The sequence below is a fragment of the Lutzomyia longipalpis genome, chromosome 3 (assembly GCF_024334085.1).
Source record: "Lutzomyia longipalpis isolate SR_M1_2022 chromosome 3, ASM2433408v1".
In the NCBI taxonomy this organism is placed as follows: Eukaryota; Metazoa; Arthropoda; class Insecta; order Diptera; family Psychodidae; genus Lutzomyia; species Lutzomyia longipalpis.
The window spans coordinates 13,864,884-13,880,814 of record NC_074709.1 but is presented as its reverse complement, the minus strand read 5'-3'; the positions used below and the strand labels follow the sequence as shown (position 1 = coordinate 13,880,814).

Sequence of the window (15,931 nt, the reverse complement as noted above, 5' to 3'; positions counted from 1 at the left end):
ATTGAAACTAATGAATTTATTGATAAACGCCAATTTGGTTTTAGGAAAAATAACTCAACTTTGGATGGGATTATCTATTTGGAAAATGAGATTAATTTAGCATTTTCAAATAATGAGCATCTAGTAGCTATCTTTTTGGACCTTGAAAAAGCATATGATCGCACATGGCGATATCATATACTGAACAAAATAATGGATATTGGCATTAGGGGACAGATGTTTAATTTTATTATGGATTTTTTACATGACAGAACTTTCCAAGTATTGATAGAAGATTTTCTCTCGGAAAAAAGATTTTTGCAAAACGGAGTTCCTCAAGGATCTGTAATGTCAGTTAGATTGTTTTTGATAGCAATAGTTAATGAAATTTCTACCCCAGTTAAAATTAGCCTATATGCTGATGACATATGTATGTTCATGCGAAGTCAGGATATGGCTGAAATTAATTTTCAATTGCAAAATAATTTAAGTAAAGTTAACGATTGGATGAATAAACATGGTTTTAAAATTTCTCCTGATAAAACAACAGCGGTTCATTTTTGTCGTAAGAAAAAACCTCATTTAGACCCCATACTTAAAATTAATAATCGCAACATAGAATTTAAACCAACTCAACGTTTTCTCGGCGTAGAGTTTGATCGTCAACTTCGTTGGCATGAACATATTAAAAAAGTTAAGATAGCGGGAAATAAAAGCTTGAATATTTTAAAATCATTGTCTGGAGTCAGTTAGGGGGCTCACCGTGAGTCTCTACTCATGGTACATAATGCAGTAGTACTAGGAAAAATAAATTATGCTTCACCTGCTTATGCCAATGCATCAAAAACTTGGCTAAAAAAACTAAACCCAATTCACAATAAAGGACTTAAAATTTGTACTGGGGCTTTTGTCACCAGTAGAATTAGTAGTACTATAGTAGAAGCCGGACATTTGCCCCTAAGTTCAATTAGAGATAAATTATTGCTTAACTATTTTTTTAAACTAAAGTCAAATCCATTTCATCCACTTCACACATATGCTTTATCAATTGAAAATTCAACCTTCTTTCGGTTGGGTAAGAATTCTTTTTTTCACTACGTCAAAAATGCTTTAATTAAATATGAACTGACCAATATAAATCCCGTCTTGATTCAATCACTGAACCCACCTTGGGTTAAAATAGTCAGGAATAGAAGCATTGCAGATCCAGAGTTGTACTCTAGGTTTAATTTGAAAGTACAAATAAAACTAAAAATTGAACTTAATTGGCAATATGAATGGAATAAATTAGGAGAATTTCTTTATCAAATAAAAGTTGCTACTGATAAGTGGAAGATGCCCGCAAACCTCTCGAGGAGGGAATGCGTTGCCCTAACGAGGCTACGCATAGGGCACACTAGATATACTCATGGATATAGACTAGAACGAAATTCAACAAATGAGTCAAAACTTTGTGAAACATGTCATGTAGAGAATTCCGTAGAACATGTACTAATATATTGCTTACAATTTGAAAAAGAGAGAAAAGAATTATATCTAGATAGAACGATAAAAATGATATTGAGTGATAATGATAAAAAAACTGAAAAATTGATGAAATTCCTGTACAAAACTAAACTAATAGATTATATTTAATATTTTAAAAATCTGTAAAAACATCATGTAAACACATTTGTCCGATACACTAGTTTGTATATGGATGTAAATAAATTATTATTATTATTATTAAAATGCAATTTAAAAAAAATCATAAATAATTGAACACCTTATCCATGGTATGAAATACCCTTCTTATTATCAACAAAAACCTTCTCTTTGTGATGTTTGTGTATCTATTGTGTCGCGATCGAGCGGTATTTTTGCCAAATACACACATCTCCCAAGTTTGCGGAGCGATCGCGCAGTTTGGCGGCGTTGTGCAAATGGTCAAAGTTTTGCAAGACAGCACAGGGCCAAATGGTAACCAACTGCTGTTATATGCACACACCACGGCAAAAGGCAGGAGGTGGAGGATAAAGAAGTGATAGGAGCTGCAGGGCTATTGTGGGTCGTCGGTCTGTGTCCGTAGCATAAAAGCCTTCGTGCTCTGTTCCCTGTGTTGTGCACCGAAAAACGTGCAACGGGTGAATCTTCGCGAGAGACAAAACGAAAAACGGTTCACCGGCTCAAGGAGTTGCCTCTGTGCCGCGAATGCAAAGAATTCCGCGCGATGGAACAATGCGCGGACTTATGTTTATTTTGCCGTTTTAGGCAATGTACCGTTAGAAATGGAGTGGACACAGGCTAGATGGGCCTTATGTTGTATGCGATTAGTTTGGGGCTGCATAGCAGCATAGCAAAGATGGAGAGAGAGACAGAGAAAGAAGTTTTTGAAGATCATTTGGGGAGTTTTGTGCATGAAATTTTGATGAGGAATTGATAATTTAAGGCTCCACGGACCCATCTCTCGTGGTATTCAAGCCATACCATAAATTATTTATTAGAGAAGAGATTTTTCACTCTCCTGCATGCCCATCTGACGTGGCGAACAGTATTGAGGAGAAAGAAGCCCCCTTTGGGCAAAGAAGCCACTTGGTCAATTTTTGAAGGGGATTTTTGAAAGGCAAAAGAAACTCCCCTCTTGCGGCGTATTTTGGCGGAGATAATTGCCCTTGAACTTGTCTTATTGTCCGCCAAATCACAAAAGATGACACTGCGCCAAATGCGCTACCTACCTATGCTACCTACATATACATATGTGAATGCATGGTAGGTATAGAATAGCCCTCCTGAATACAATATCTGGAAGACCTTTATCGTGGAATGCAATCGAAACAGTTGTCTCATCATTTTTCTGATGGACATTGAGCACTTGTCAATTATGGGCGCGATAGCATCTCACCTCTATTGTTCCATTTCAAAATTAGTCCTTTAATATTTCACCGGGTTCTCCCTTCTCTGTTCCTCTATGCTGAAACATTGTACATCGTCTCCAATGTTTATTGAATCTTTCTTTCTTTTTTTTTCCTTGTTCCGACTGCGTTGTGCCATCTTGAGAATCACAACATATTTTATTACTTTTCCTTCATGTCACGTGCCATACATTTTTAATACCTCCCTCCCCATGTGTCTGGGGCACAGCATTATACCTTTTTCTAATGCCAATAATTTTACGATAATTTATCCTTCACCTTTTCCATCGATGCGATTCAGTTGGTGATTTTGTTGGTGATTTTGTTGTTTTTTGAAGATTTAATCTTCCTTGATGTTTTGTTCTTAGAATTTTTCAAAGTTATACTCTGTCTTATGTTTTAGGAATTCTTTTATGAATTTATCCTTAAAATGCCCTTAAACTGTTAGACATTCTTGTTACATTTTGAATTGAAATTGATTGTTCTTATTGTTCTTAACGAAAAAAAGAAAAGTTAATTGAAGATAGTTTTCTTTTAAACAAAATCATACGATATAGGTAACAACTACCAGGCGTCTCCATAAATAATGTTCTCATGTTGATTCTCAAATTAATTGGTTTAGTGTATCTATTTTATCTTTTTCTCAAAAAAACATTTACATAATTCGAAAAGAAAATTACCCGGCGCCTCCACCACGAAGTTTCCTGCTTTCAAAAAATATAAAATGCTATATAATTACCAGGCGTCCCCACTGCAAGATTAACATTGAATGTTAATCATCAAAAAATAACAGAAGAATATCTTTTCTCACCCAAAAAGCGATAAGAAAAAAATAATTTGTCCAAAAAATCATTTAAAAAAAACTTTCTTAACGAAAAAGAGCCCCAATTAAGACGAATAAGCACCATTTTAAGTAAATTCACTGTCGCAGTGCTTGTAAAATGCTATCTTTTTTTCACGGATGTTATTTCGTATACAATGTGAGAGAGAAATTAATTATATTTTATCGTCAACGATAAATAAAATAATAACCTTCGTGCTGAAAATCTTACGGGCGAGAATTATGTCCAGGAAAATCAGTGAGATTAAGAAAAAAATTGCGAATTTCTTGTTTTGTTAAATTGAACAATAAAAAATTCATGAAAAAAATGAGTTGATAAAGATGATAATTAGGAATGTAGCTTGGAGGTAAATTTCTTTTCTCTTTGAGTTAAATAATTTCATTTGAGATCGCATAAAAATGCGAATTTATCAAAAAAAAATTAAACAATTCAAAAAAAAAGTGTAACGATGAGGAAATTAATTCACAATGAAAGAGCCGCAAAAGCCCGTAAAATTGAGGTAGATCCCCTCGAGGTGCGAGGAAGCGGAAGAATATAATAATATATCGAATACGAGACAATTCTTTGGCAAATAAAAAAAATTAACTATCCATCGAATTTCGCGTATCGAAAGGACCACACTGAAAAAAATCCGCTCGCAAAAATGGAGAATAATGGGGAGATTTTGTGTTCGACGTATTCGTCGTCCCATCGCGCGAGAGATAGAGAATATTGTCCATAAAAATGCAACCACAAAAAACATTTCACATGTTGGATTTTTTTCCACCAAATTTTATTTGCACACAACGTGACAAAAATAATTAGCAATTATCATTTTATGCAAGGCTGAATTGGGGCTTTTTTTGACACCTTCGCGCCATACTACTGATAAATTTTTATGGCTGGCGTTAAAACTTCATCACATCTCCCGCCGAAAATATGGGGATAAAAGAAAAATTGCGGTAGGACTTTTTGTGATGTACCTGATAAACTCATTGAGATGCATTCAGGAAAGATTTATGGGATATTCTCGTGGGGCTTTTTTTCCAACACTTTTCAGTGTTGTGTGCCCAATAAATATGGCTGTGAATGTGCAAAAGTGTGGAGTGGAGACATTTGAGATTATCAGCTAATAAACTCTTGTAATGCTCCAGAAATGATTATTTTTAAAACGTTATACACAATGATTTTTTTTACAATTATTTTTTTAGATAGTTCGTTAATTATTTTAATATTCTTTTGTTAATTCTAAAATATGGGGTTTTCAGAATTTCTCTTCTGCATTGAATTGAGTCACAAAGATTTAACCTTTTCACCCAATAAACTCGATAAATGGGAGGGCCCAGAAATCTCTTCTCCGTATGCAAAGGATAAACTTTCTGATTATCACCTTCAATACTTTGTTCCATTTTATTTGCTTCGCAGTAGGTATACTTTTTTTTTAAAGGGTTTTACACGAATTTATTGCTCATTGTTGGGAAAGGAGTCCATGCACGTTGCAGCTTGAATTTTCACCTTGATTGCTGCTGGGGCAGATTGAATTGTAATACGCATGGCTAAGCAAAAGCAGCAGAAGGGCCCAATCCGCGCGCCAATATAAATCCATCTGCGGATTAGAGTTAATCGATTGTATTGGATGACGCGGTATTTGGATTTTTCGTACACGGTGTGCCCATACATCTGCTCATCCGCGTGGTTTTGGTGGCGTGGAATGCTCATTATTCACTCGCTGGATGTGGCGTGAAAAAAAAAGAAGAACGAGCGACTTTGGGGCTCAAAAGGGGGGCAGGTGGTGGGCTGAAATGTACAACAACACATTAACAAAAAAAAAGATGTTTTTAAAGGCCATCGAAATGCGTCAATGGGAAGTTTTAAAATGCCTCCACCATTTGGCAGTGAGGTGGAATTTTTATGCGGCAAACCGCACGTTATTATGAAAAATTGCTCCGTTTTAAGCACTCTTGATAAGTCCTCTCCAAAGGGTCCTTTCGTATAGAATTCCAATGGCAAGGAGGGAATTTTCCCCAATTTGCAATTTTTCCCGTTTTATTTTTTTTTCTGCATTGAGAAGCAAAAATTGGGAAGAAATGGATGCGGCGAGCGCCTTCTTTTGTACCTTCGCGCATTTGTAATAAAAGAGGGCAAGACGCGGGGCCGCTTATTTTTTGTACTCCACCACGCGGAGCCTCCTGAAGTCACCTCACTTTGCAACACACAGCTCCTCACCCCAGTGCCAGAGGAATGCAGTCCAACTGCACTGCCTCTTCGACTTCTGTGGCCCGAAACTCAGGTGAGTTGGAGTGAAAGAGAAAGCCAGCCGACCGTATCGCGTCTGCCACTCACACATTCACCTCTCCCAGGCATATTCCCGCATTTTGAGTGCTTAGGTTGTGTACCACACAGCCAGAGAGACGAACAGGTGCAATCTCGCGGCGGTGACTCCTCTGTATAAGCTTCTTCGCAGGGTTCAGCATATTTTAATGGTGCCTCGCTCTTTCACCTCCGCCACGTCTTTCTTGGCCTTTCTCGCGCGCTGACGCCCTTTGTTCATTTGGCAACCTCAGTTCCACAGAATACCTTCGCATAACTGTCCTGGATCAACTGCTTAATTTTATGTAGATATATAGCCTATTTTAGGTCTATCACGCCGCCCTATTTTACTTTCTTCTTAATTGCCTCAACAGGGTGATTTCTTTGTGTATATGGTTGAAAATTAAAAAAAAATGCAATGAAAAGCTGAGAAATCAGCAAATTGCAGGAGATTAACTTGTGCCAAATATTAGATATTTTTAAAGAAACTGTCCTGAAAGGATGAAAGGATGAATGAACTTTATCTGTTCTGAATAAAATGGGATGTGCCCTTGATAGAAAGTCAATCCAAAAAATACTTTATCTCTAAAAAATTGGAGAAAAAATCATACATAATAGCTAGAAAAAAAGAAACTTTACATTTCTCGATTAAAATTAATTTAAATCAACATTTAATCCATTTCTTTCTTCACCTTGACAAGCAAAACAGCTCTTAGAAGAAGAAAAAGTCTTTCATTGTAAGCTGAGAATTGAAATAATTTTTGCAGCCTCCTAAAAGCCGTGAAATGCAAAAATAATCTATATAGAGAAAAGAAGAAAAATTGTGGCAAAACCATCTGGGTGAAAGGCATTTCACCTTTGCAAATAAATTTCACCCAAAAAATTCAATAGTGCCGGCAAAAATTGAATCAAATACGCGGTAAATAGAATTTAATTGTATGAGAAGTGAAGAAGTTAGAGGCATAGTGCTGGAAATTAAGTTCAAAAATAGATTTCCTAACGAGTGAAACATGAAACAGTACGCGAGCTGCAGTGATCCAATTAATTTAAGTGAAAGAAGAAAAGGGAACTTCCTCTCGTATATAAGATAGTTTTCGCGCCCGCGGTTGAAGTTTCAATTCTTGTAAAATGAGAACTGTTTTCCCTTTTTCTCGGGATTTTCACGCACAGAGGCCTGTTTACAATTTCGAAGAAAATAATTTCCACGCTAGACAGAGGGATCCGCGGAGAAGGTCACGAGGCAAAGAAGTTAAGTCAATCATAACGCGTCCAGTTATTAGAGTTGGTATACCACAACGCGGATGGGTCAGTCTATGCGTTGTAATTTAATTTGTGAGTAATATTAGTAGGCAAAGTCGATTTTTTGTAAAATTTAGCAATTTGACAGATTAAAATGCTTATATCTTAAGTTCTATTAGACCTACAGAAATTTCTTAACTAGTTATGGAAAGGTATTGAAATAAGCTATAATCTGACATATATTTTGATACATTTCAAGGTCACCTCCAGAACACAAAATGGCGGATTTATGTTCTACCAAAACAGTTTTTTGCACTTTTTGTCCTCAAGGAATGGTTCTAGAGGTTTCTGATGTTCTAGAAAGACGTAGATAATTGCAAAACCTTTAATTTGATACTAAGTTGAGTCAAATCGGACAAGCGGTTCAAGAGATATGGCTCTTAGAACTTTTCAAATTCAAGAATTTTTCAAATGGATATATCTTCTAAACGGCGACATAGAATTTCTTCATTTTCGGACTGATAAAAGATATTGAGTCAGGCTACAACATATCAAAATTTAAAGGAAATCTATAACAGATGTTCGGAGATATTGCCCCTTAAAGTTAGGCAATTTTTGTTTTTGATTTTAGCGCCTCTTGCGGATGTTTTTGAAAATTGAAATGTTCTAAACAGTTGTAGGGCTTTTCAATACCTTTCATTTGATACCAAGATGGTCAAAATCGGTCAAGCCGTTCTTGAAATATATTGAAAAAACACTTTTTGCATTAGGCCGCCATATTTGCTAAACCGCTTGACCGATTTTCAAGTATGAATTATTGATGAAAACGTCTCACTGAGCTCTACAACATACTAAAATTTCAGATCTCTAGCTATAAGGGAAGTGGTAAACGGTAGTTCAAAATGGCGGACGGCGGCCATCTTGGATTTTGAAAATGCGAAAAAATGAAAATTTACACCCACATTTCTATAGAAAACTTCAAACCGGAAGTTTCTATCTGTTACTGTTCTCGAGTTATAAGGTAAAGTTTGGCGCAGAGGCCGGCCGGCCGGCAGGCCGGCCGGCCGGAACAAAATTTTTCCACCACCACTTTCGTAATGTGGGATGTCTAAAACGTGCTCATACCAAGTTTGAGCCCGATCTGAGATGGTCGGTTTTTCCGACGATTACAATACTTGGTATGCCACGATTGTGGTATACCAACTAATAGGGAAAGAGAGAGAAAGAAAGATTTTAATTATTATAAACACACGCAGAGTTATAAAATTTCAATGAATTCGACGAATTTGTGGCGTAATCTTTCCTTTTTTTTGTGTATAAAATTACGAAAGGAGCCTGGATGCTGACTGAGGAAATATTTTCTTCACATTATTTCTTTCTTAGCAATATTTTCAAAATTTTGTGACGTTAAATAGGGCTAAGTAGTTTCTAAATAGTTTTTCTTCGAATAAATATTCAGAAAATTCAATTTTTAATTAAAAAAGAATTTATTGGAGTAAAAATATAATATCAAATTCTCTAAAAATTGCACCAAAAGATGACTATAAGGCTATAAGGTATAATAATTTAAAAAAATTCTTGCATGATAAATGTTTTGTGAATGAATCGTAGTCCCAACAAGGGAACTCGTTCAATTTGCCAGACTATACTAATTGATTTAATGAATGAACGAGGCGAATTACGCAAAAAATGCGTCAATTGTGTCCAAAATTGCTCTCTAACATTTTTTTCTTCGTTCTTCCCTCCATCTCTGTGGCACAGAGAGTGAGGCAAACAATGGACAAATAATCCATAATTTTTGTACACTGAGCCGCATAATTCTTCTCAAAGATCGCATTAAAATTACTCTCACACAATTTCCATTGTCTGATTAATGTCTGCGCACACACGAAGTTTTTCCTCCACCAGCTCATCAGCAGCTCAATGACTTGAATCTTTCTTCCGGACATAACCCATCGTATCTCCGCATCCAGTGTGAGATTGGTTGTCTTTCAACCACATGCTAAACGCGCAAGATTATTATATTGCAAAGCCAATGCGAAAAACATTTAAAATCTAGACTATAACGGATTTAGTCTTACTCTTTTTCTTTTTAAATAATATAAACCTCAAAGAAAAAAATTTCTTAGATTTTTCTTTAAACGAAGAAAAAAAAACAACCAAATTGTGGAAAAAATGATAAATTGTCCAACAATCTTTCTCTCTTCTTCGTCGTCATCACTGAATCTCTTTAAGTAAAAAAAACAACTCGTCTGGAGAAGACTCTGGATGTTAAGAATTAAGAAAAAGAAACTATGTTAAAATTCACCGTGAGAATCTTAAATCTTTTTTTCTTGTGGATGGAGCATTCGCAGAAAAAGATTGCCCATGAGATGCATAATGGTGGAGATTTAAATTCGAAAAAAATTAAAACATGTCCCTTAAGCAAGAGAAAAAGCCATAAAATTAACCACTAGAGAAATAAATTCTTCCGTTTAGAGGGCCAGAAAGGGGATGATTTTATTGTGAAAAGTAGAATTTATTACCAAATATTTCGTCAACAACCAAAAGGGATGCGATTGAAATCAACACAACCTGTAGGTCCTTGAAAAAGAAGTGAGAAAGGATGAGAAAATGTGCCACAAAAAGCGATGAAAGTGATAAAAGGAAATAAATATATCCTTTCGTATAAAGTTAGCTAAACCACCAAGAAGTAAAAGATTTACCCTCAAGATCCTTTATATCCTTTAGAGATATTTTTTCTTCAAGTAAGTTCTGAAGGGTCAATTGTTCGTAATACAGAGCTGCGCACTGTAGTGCAAATTCCGACAGGAAAAAGGTGAAAGATTTGCTTGCAGAGGAAACAGTTAAGAAGAAATAAAGGTGCAAATTAAAAGAAATATTGCTTAATCCAATTCCTTCATTTAGAGTGAGATTATTTTATTATATGCAAGTGAATTTTTAACATTTTACAATTGATTAAGAGATTTCACTAATTAATTTTGAGGAATATATTATAATTTCTTAATTATAAATTTTCACATCTTCTTTAATTAAATGAAAAAAAAAATTGCTCTCTTTAAAACAAAAAATACAATTTCGCGCACCTTTTTGACCAAGGAGGAAGTCAATCTCTTCATCTCTTTAAAGAATAATAATTAATCCAATAAATTTTAATCTGTATATAGTATAAAAAGAAAGTTATATGCAAAGAATATCGTCAATTAATTTCAAATTACCACAAATATCGTAAATCATCCCCTTGACGTTTTTTTCTGCAAATGATTTCTTTTTGGTGGGTTGAATGGGCAACAAAAGTAACTGGACGTGTGCAAATTAGGTGGCATAAATCACACAAAAGAAATCCAGGTGCTAAAAAACCCTCCTTTTGCGCGTATTCCGTGTCGCAATATTGGAAATAAATTTATATACAGACCAAAGAGAAAATGGATAGAGGGAGGAGGTGAAAATATATAATCTCTCGGCGGAAATTTGTCCGCGTCGCCCCATCGGAAGTCATGTAAATTGATGAACGTGATTCGCCTATCAAAGAACGCATCTCTATGGCTCGTTTATGGGTAATTTCACCGTGAACATAGCCCCGCAGACGGGGAGATTCTTTGACTCCCGTCACCACACACTGAAAGAGACTATTACCGTGTCAATTCGGCGGTGTTGAAAAAAAATCAAATTATGCTGCCACAGTTGGGAAGGTTCTTTCCAGGAGAATGCTCTATCGCGCGACAATTGAGGCATTTCGGATGTTTTTTTTATGTCAGATCCATTAAATATGTATAGTTGCTTCAAGCAATGGACATTGAGAGTTTTGTTGAGAAATTCTTTATGAATTTACAATTTTTTTTTGAGTTAATGCCAATTAAATTCCAATTAATTGTGTCTTATTGTTAAAGGAAAATTCATTATTCTGCCCTTTCTGCCAGCTAAATCGGTTATTCTTTCAGTAGAACCTTTAATATCTTTCAATTTAATATATTTGGCATTCTAATTCGAAACTAATTAATTTCCAAAAGAAATCTTATTAAAAGTCCAATAATTCCTCTAAAATTATTTTTCTTTGGTAAAAAAAATATAAATTGAGAAAGTCTCACTAATTTTATGTAGATACAAAGCACCTAAGAAAACAGAATGAGGTGCGTATCCCTTTTATGAAGTGCTACCAATAACAAACTTGTTACTCCGATGTGTTCAAGTAAATACTTTTCCTTCCATTTCCCGCCTTTTGTAGTGTCTTTCTCTCTACCCGAAATTTCCGTCAGCGCATCTCCAACAAAATGCTTAAAGATTTACATTTTCTCAAAAAGCCAAAAAGTGTTTATGTGTATTTCTCTATACTTCTATTAGTTTAACTCCGGCGGTATATTATGCTTTGCCATCTCTCAACGGTAGCCCATGTGCATCCCCACCGTTGTGGCCCCCGAGCTGCGCGGGAGGAGATCTCAAAAATCAAACAGACTGTCAAAATATAGTTACTGGCACTTTCTGTTGCTGGTTGCATCGGCACACCGCAACCAATTAACCCAGCCACGTCCCCAAAAGAATCTTTTCTAGTTATAAATTTTTCTCAAGATCTCTATGGAACTAATTGCATCAAAAAATGCATTGTAAAATAAAGAAAATCTAGTGAATTGCATTGAGTTTTCTTTAAAAATTAATGCACATTTGTTGCATTTGTAGCCAATCAGTTGGATTTGTACTTGCAACTAAATAAACATTTGTCTAATTGGGGATAGTGTTGCAGAACGGTTAATTTTTAAACATTATTCCTCTAGTACTGGAAGAGTTATATTTATTTACCTCGTTTACTGATTGATTTCCATGTAAATAAGAGAGCTGCAGTCCAACGATGGGTTAATTTAATTTATTTTTATCTTCTTCAAATTACTTAAAAAAAAACTCTCGCAAAGCCTAATGAATAAATGAAAAATCTAATTTATAAAACAATTTCTTTGAAAGAATTTTCATGACTATTTTGCGTGGGAAATTCGTGGAAAAGTCCCCTTGGTGGGGTAATTAAAATTTTCAATGGCGAGGTTTGATTAATTTGAACTTCAAGCACAAAATAATTTTCCTCAGCCTACCTTTGTCCCTTTGCGAATGTTGTGATTTTTATTCATGCAACGCCGAAAGCTCCTTGGGCATATGAGAATTTTCTCACTTGTACATATCGCCATTTCACTCTATGACCTCTATAACTTATTTTCTTTACTCTTCTGATTTGGAATGATTTACACTGGAAAAAGTTATAATGTGGGTGGAGTCTGACTGAAAGGTTAACACAAAAACGAATGAAAAAAAATATGCAATCGAATAAAATATCTTCTATTGTGTCAAATGGGTTAATTAAAGTAGTTAAAGTAGGTGTTTATTAGAAGGTTAGACAGATTTTGATAAAATGGATAAAGTATTTCGAGGCTTCCGAAGATTATGAACCATACTTCTGTGTTAAAAGATAGGAATATGGTTCATAATCTTCGGGCACGTCGATTTAATGTATAATTCACAAATTCTTAGATTCCACACAGGTAGCAGCCCTTTTAATTGATAATTTTTTTAAAAGAAAATATTTTGTAGAAACTTATCAAACGACCAACTTCTTGCATTCTTTTGCTGCAATGAAGCATATGCCGCCGCATTAGGTCTTCGGTGGTAATTCGGGCAGTGCCTTCGTGTTGTTTTCGGTCTAGTAGACAGGTGATGCCTAGGCCGTCTCTCTCAATCGGACCACGTGCTTCGCAGAGCGCCAGCAGCTGTCTGCCTTCCTCCGATACTCACAGCTGCTGGATATTTCTCTCTCATTCTATGTGTTGTGCATCAACACCCAAGAGAGCCCGCTCTCTCGCGCTCCCCGAGACCGGTGAAACGGAAGCATTTGCGCCGTGTATGTATGCGAGAGAATTTTTCGGTGGAAGTTGGTGGCGAAGCAAAAGTCTGCAAGCGCCAAGGCAGTTAGTTCTGTGTTGGATGTTAGAGTGAGTGGATGTGCACTGCGTGAATTTCCACAAGTCTCGGGCCGATCGATCGTACATATTAAGTAAATTATTCTCATTCCATCGTCGCACCTGAAGTGACATTGCCTGCAAAAAGTGATTCAGTTTATTTTTTTCTACTCTAACCGAAACGAATTGGACTTGAAGAAACATTTCTGCAATAGATTTTTTGATAGGATTGTTCAGAGCGAAAATACCTTTTTCTTTGCCCCTAGATTTGTGGCAGAAATCACCCATTAGCGGTACTGAGAGACAAAACGTTAATCCTCGAGATTAAATCGCAATGCGATTTAATTAAAGAAAAAGTTTTTCGAGTGTGTGGCTGTTTTCTCTTGAAAAAAAAACGAAGCAAGTAAATAGCTCTCTAATTCGGTATTGCACGCGGATTTATTTCTCCAAATAGCGACTTTCTGGCTTTTTCATTGCTGGGGGAATTTCTTCACGGCTTCTTGGAGAAATAGAGTGACGGCGTTTTGTGATTAATACAAGAGGAAAATTAATCAAAAATTCCCCATAAACTTTTTTGAGGTTAGAAGATCTAAAGTTTCAAATTGATTTTCAAACTGTAATGGACATTTTAAAGTTGGCTGGTTGTGATTGGAGCTAAATGAATGTTTTTCTTTTGCATTTAATTGCGTGCCTACAGTTTGTAAGGTTCTATTGATTGCTGACCAGTACGAGAGATTGTGTGCCGACGAGGATTAGAAGTGGAAAATTCGTGAAAATTGCAGTTTTATCCTTGATAATAGCGTCCTTTCAACTGTCATGAAGGTGATGCAATTTCTTCACTAAACCGAAGGATTTTTTCCATTTAAAGGGACAAAACAAAGTTTAAGGAACTTGGTCATTGTGAGAAAGTTGGTGCTATAGCTTTCCACATCCCTCAAGAACCGGCAAAAGAAAAGTAAATTGACACGGCCAAAGTGTATGAAGCCCAAAAGTCCAATAATGAAAATTCAGTAGTTTGGTGAATTAATGGTGGAAGTTGGAGAAATATTTGGATTATTGAGAACGACGAGGGACTAAATTGGACGGTGTCACGCAATTTTTTCTTCTTCCTAAAGACCCCCACATTTCTCCTCATCGTACTTTTGCATAAAAGATACATTAAAAGTGAAATAATAACAGTGAAGAACATTCTTCTTCCGAGGTGGGTGAATAAATTTCCAAACGCGATGATTGATTCTTCTGGAGGACTTTTCACCACTTAGGAGACCTGCCCTCCCGTACGGAAATTTTCAGTATTGTCAGTTGGTGAGTATTTTTCCATTTCTCTAGAGAATAAGAAAGAATCTCGAGGTGTTTAACCCAGAAGAAGTTGAAAAAAAAAGACTTTAAGGCGTGCGTGGGTGAATTTTTACTCGTTTTCGCCAAAAATGTCCACCCCCTCCAACATATAGTCTTTATGTTTTGGCGCATGTGACAAAATCTCCATGTTCGATCTTTACCCATGATTGGGGATCTCTATACAGCATCTCAAAAGCACATCCAATAATAAAACGTCGAGAGTTTGTTAATAATAAATTAAATTACGTAATCTCTCACACTATCCAATTAACCGGTTGTTGACACGTGATCCGTTTTAATGGAGTGCGCCTCCAAGAAAAGCGATCATCACATCCAGAGGTGTCAAGAAGGAAATAATGTGGTATTAGCTCAAAGTTTATGGGAAATTATTACCTACATTTAGCTTTTTTTCCTCTCAGTAGATAAATTTAGTGTTGTTAACCCTTAAGCAACCAGCTTGAGGTTTTGAAAGGTTAATCTCCTTATTGTTATATATTGACGTTTTAGGTGCTTTTTATCTATCTTAATCCATATAAGATATCTATTGGAAGGATTTTCTCATCAACAGGATGAACTTATGACCAAAAGAATTTTTTTTTCTGACCAAAAAAATGTTTATTGGTCAAAAGAAATAAATCTGGTAAAAAAAGCAATTTTTTGATAAAGAAAATGTTTTTATGAGCTGAAGAATATTTTTCTGTCCAAAAGAATGTTTTTTCTCACTAAAGAAATGTTTTTCTGATCAAAAGGAAATTTTCGAATATATAAAAGATTTAGTTTTAAGGAAATAAATCATAAAAGAATTAAATATTTCTACCAAGGAACGTGAATCAGAATTAAGAATTCTAAACAAGAATTTTTAGATTTTTGGAATAAAATCAGGGTTATTAGAACATTGAAAACACAAAGTTCCGTCGGAATTTATGCTTCATGTTTGAATTATTTAGTTTGATATGAATTTGATGTTTGGGATTGAATTGACTGATTTATCAATCAAATTTGCAAATAATTAATTGATAACATATTTGAATGAATCAATTATTAATTGAAATTCCATTTAATTGATGCAATTTTCTACATTTTATTTGAATGAATTGAATATCTAATTAATAAATCTATTTAATTTGTTTTTTATCAATGAATTCCTTAATGCTCCAATAAAATATTTAAAACAGATAGTTAAGTAAAAAAATTAATATAAAAGTTTCCCTTACTTCTTCCAGGTAGATGATGATGATGATTCTTATGAAAGCATTCAATGATTACCTCAAAAACTTGCATGATATACCACAAAAGAATGCACATTGCACAAACTGATTGATGATGGAAGCATCTCTGCACTACTTTCCCCACGTATTTTATGATTCATCATTCATTGCTTGTAATTTCACAATTAATTGCAATCTCTTACTTTGAA

At 35.2% G+C, this 15,931-nt stretch overlaps 2 protein-coding genes across 5 annotated transcripts in view; one reads left to right on the top strand and one right to left on the bottom strand.

The window, feature by feature from the left end:
• The window catches only part of LOC129793173 (uncharacterized), a 1,136,769-nt gene that overhangs the window by 360,743 nt on the left and 760,095 nt on the right, over positions 1-15,931 (bottom strand). The gene's annotated exons all lie outside the window — the stretch shown is intronic.
• Positions 13,018-15,931, top strand: part of LOC129793215 (protein rhomboid) — a 57,668-nt gene continuing 54,754 nt past the window's right edge. The window contains exons 1-2 of one of the 4 annotated variants that reach the window (XM_055833035.1): positions 13,178-13,755; positions 14,045-14,481. The gene's annotated coding sequence lies outside the window, so the exon portion shown is untranslated. Of the gene's footprint in view, positions 14,482-15,931 lie in introns of all 4 variants that reach the window. The other 3 variants (XM_055833034.1, XM_055833036.1, XM_055833038.1) reach the window with 3 other exon arrangements.